Here is a 3,871-nt window from a genome sequence, read left to right as displayed (position 1 = left end):
TCCCCCTCCCACCAACCTGTTACTCCCCTCCGGAGCTCCACCTTCATTGGCCGTCACCACCCGCCCCGCCCTACCCTTCCTCCGGTTGGTCCGTTTCCCGCGAGGGGCGGGGCCGCCGCCGCCGGGACCGGGACCCGGGGTCGCCAGCCGGGGAGGGCGGGAGGGGCCGGCGGTCACGTGGGCCGGCGGGCGGTGAAGCACGGGGGCGGGGGTGGGGCGGCGAGGGGCATCGGGAGGCCATTTTGGGGGCGTAGTGGCTGGCCGCCCTTGACCGGCCCCTGCCCGGGCCCTGGACTGGGAGCCGCCCGCCAGAGCATCTTCTTGCCTCAGCTGCGGAGCAGCGCCCCGCCTGCCGGGTTCTCGGCCGGAACCTCTGTCCAGACTCCCTTCTGCCCTTCCCCTACCTCCGCATAAAGCAGAATACTCTTCGGTCGCATCCTGCGGAAGATACCTTCCCGGTCCCCAGACGTCAGCAGCCCCTCCACTTCAGCTCCGTCTCCCTTTTTCCCAACCTGAGCCGGATCCCAATCTTGGATTCTCCTCCCTTATCTCCTGGCCTCCACAAACCATTCAGCCTGGCACCTTTTTCTTCATAGTATGTATCACCTTCCAGATTATATAATTTAACCTAAAATTCGTATTCGTCGTTTGTCTCTCGCCCTACTCTAAGCTCCACCAGAGCAAAAATCTCTTGTTTTGTTCTCTGGTTTATCCCAAATGCCTACAACGGGGACAGGCATCTGTTAGGCGCTTAGTAAATATTTGTCGAGTGAATGAATGGGAAGGGGCGGGGAGAATTTACATGGAATAGGAATGACTCTCATTCTAAACAGAAGGGGATCTCAACCCCAGATTGTAAATCCATTTTAGACTTTAGCGTTTCAAGAAGTGGGGAAATTGATCCCATAACTCTGAAGAGTAAAGACGGGGTGCTCCGCAAACTGCAGACACTCCGGCTGATCAAGTAGCTGTAGTTAAACAGCGGGAAATCTGACTTCCGAGATTTTAATGGTTGAGGTATGTGAAAAAGAGATAGACTTAGTTTGCGTTGCTAGGTTCCGATATTCGTATTTATTCAACAAATATTGATTGTGTATCTATTTGGCGTTGACATGCTGCTGACAGTCTAGTGCTTCCGAGGGAGCTCATTTCCCTCCCTTCCCCCCAAGCTTCGAAGGCTAGGTGTAGGTCCCGGAGAGTAAAGTCCATCTCCCTGTTCCTAGGCTGGGAAGCAAATCTGCATTCCAAGGGAAGCTTTAGGTAGGGAATAGAGTCATCAAACTGGCTCATGCCCCAGGGTGGGACAGAAAAGAAAAGCCAGAGGGTTGGGTATCCAAAAAGGAAGTGCCTCTTCTGGACCAACCCACCTCCAAACCCCTGGGGTGATTTTTTAAGAGATTTTTTTTTTTAAATATAAGATTGTTTAACTGACCTAAATATTGGAAAATGGAAATGCCTAAACTCTCCTAAGGTAACGCCTCAATCGTTAGGCTACTTAGTGTACTTGTAAAGTTGGGAGACACCTACCCCAACCCTATGAATACAGATTACAAGGACAAACCGGGAGGCCTCTGAGTCACAGTGATAGTCACCTGTTCCTCAAGGAAGCACACAATCTCAGAGACCAGACACATGGGGCAAAGGTGACACTAAGGCCTTTTTCAGAGCTTATGGTCTCTCTCTGTAAGGAATGTTACACTTGGCAGAATTGACCAGTTTATAGATACAGCGAAGGCAGAAAATTAGAGCAAAACATAGAATCCAGGAAGAAGAAATGAATTACATTGATATATATTCAAGAGGGTAATTTTACTTTTGTGAAATGGAATAGAAGAGAATGATATAGGTAAACTAGAGAAGGCTTCATGAAAGAAAAGTGAATTTGGAGCCACATTATTATCCTACCATTCTTTCCTCGGTTCTTCTTGAGTTATCCAAGACTGTCACCACTACCACTAACAACTCTACTGAAATGGTTGTCTCAGAGATCACCTGTTATTCTGTGCCCAGTCCCTAAATGGAGCAGCAGGAAGAGTATTTAAAGATAAGTAACTGAAAAGGAGTGATGCCACTGGCTGAGCTTGAAAGGACTGGAGACACAAGGGATTTGGGGATAACCTAAAAGAGGAAGAATAAAATAAATTAGCTTTGGAAATTCTATCTTGGGAGGTGGGACACATACACTGTAAGGTATAGTTCAGGCTGAGACAGAAAAGAAGGAGAGACTACCTCAACGGAGGTAGGTTACCTTTATTTAGGCAAGGAGCGGGAGACAGGTGGCCTAAGGACCAAACTGAGCGCAAGAGGGATCAAGGAGGCTTCATATTTAAAGGGAGGTTTGTGGAAGCAATAAGGGAAACGTTAGTCAGGCGGGATGTTTTGGGTATTCTTTAGTTGAGATGGCATTTGTAGTTGGGCAGGGGGTGATAAGTCCCAGGTAGATACAACCGGCCTGCAGCATCAAGGCAGGACCAAAAGTTCAGTTCAGCAAGGGTCTTTGAGACTGTTGTTTTCTTTTCTAGGCCCAAAGACTCCTTCACACACAAACACAGTCTAGCAAACAACTAGAAATGAAGTTAAAGTTAGCACTAAAGACTGGATCTAAGAATCATCCTCATAGATCTGAAAGTTTCTAAACAGGACCAAAGAACAAACCTTGAGAAGTATGGAATAGGATAAAAGCGAAAATAAAAACCAGTGATGGAGCAGGCAGAGAAGTAGATGAAAAAGTCCATAGAAGAGGATTGTTGAAGAGAGTGAAATTTGGGATATAGAAATTATGGTTGATCTTCTAGATGTCGGTTTCAGCAGAGTGGCAGACCCTTAGGGCAAACTGCAATAACAGAATTATATCAAGAAAAGAGGAAAATGTACCTTGACTTAAAGAAAAACAGGGTGAAAGAAAGGGGAAGTTTTATGTTGGTTTTGTTTTCAGGAAAGAGAGACTTGATTGTATTTTAAGAATAAACCAGAAGAGTGAGCAAGATTCAAGAAATAGAGAACAGTGAAAGCCTGCACATAGAAGAAAAGGTAAATTTTGTGTTCTGGAACTTAAATTGGAAGGCCAGATATGAAGGAGTTAGGAGTTACAGAAGTTGAGTCAGATAACTTTAGCCTACCAGATTGATTGAGAAATTAAATTATTTATTATTAATATTAGTATTTATTTATTTATTTGCTGTGCTGGGTCTTAGTGGAGGCATGCAGGATCTACTAGCTGAGGAACATGAACTGCCAGTTGTGGCATGTGGGATATAGTTCCCCAATCAGGGACTAAATCTGCTCCTCTACACTGGGAGCAGAGAGTCCTACCCACTGGACCACTAGGGAAGTCCCAGGGAGCATGATTCTGAGGGCTGGAGACTTGGTAAATAAGTTTTGAAGCTGTTGGAATTACCCATAAGCCTAAGGAAGAGTATGAAAAGTGCCAAATGAATGGCACAAGTGAAATACTGCTGAAAAGTCTTCCTTTCAACTAGAATGGGAAGGTATCCAATGTGGACCTTAAAAAAAAACAGGTAGGTGAAAGGGTAGGGGGAGGCCCTTGGAGCAGGAAGGCACAATGTTTATTGTGGACACTGGAAGGAGATCCTCCAGGCTGAACAGAGGGACAGGCGAGTATTGAGAAACAGACTGGAAAGGTAAATTGTAGGGTAGCAAGGCCTTGCTTCCCTCATAGCTCAGTTGGTAAAGAATCTGCCTGCAAGGCAGGAGACCCCAGTTTGATTCCTGGGTCAGGAATATCTGCTGGAGAAGGGAAAGGCTACCCACTCCAATATTCTTGGGTTTCCCTGGTGGCTCAACTGGTAAAGAATCCATCTGCAATGCAGGAGACCTGGCTTTGATCCCTGGGTTGGAAAGATCCCCTGGA

The sequence above is a fragment of the Odocoileus virginianus genome, chromosome 5, assembly GCF_023699985.2.
Source record: "Odocoileus virginianus isolate 20LAN1187 ecotype Illinois chromosome 5, Ovbor_1.2, whole genome shotgun sequence".
In the NCBI taxonomy this organism is placed as follows: domain Eukaryota; kingdom Metazoa; phylum Chordata; class Mammalia; order Artiodactyla; family Cervidae; genus Odocoileus; species Odocoileus virginianus.
The sequence above is the reverse complement of the archived record's forward strand: the minus strand, read 5'-3'. Positions refer to the sequence as shown.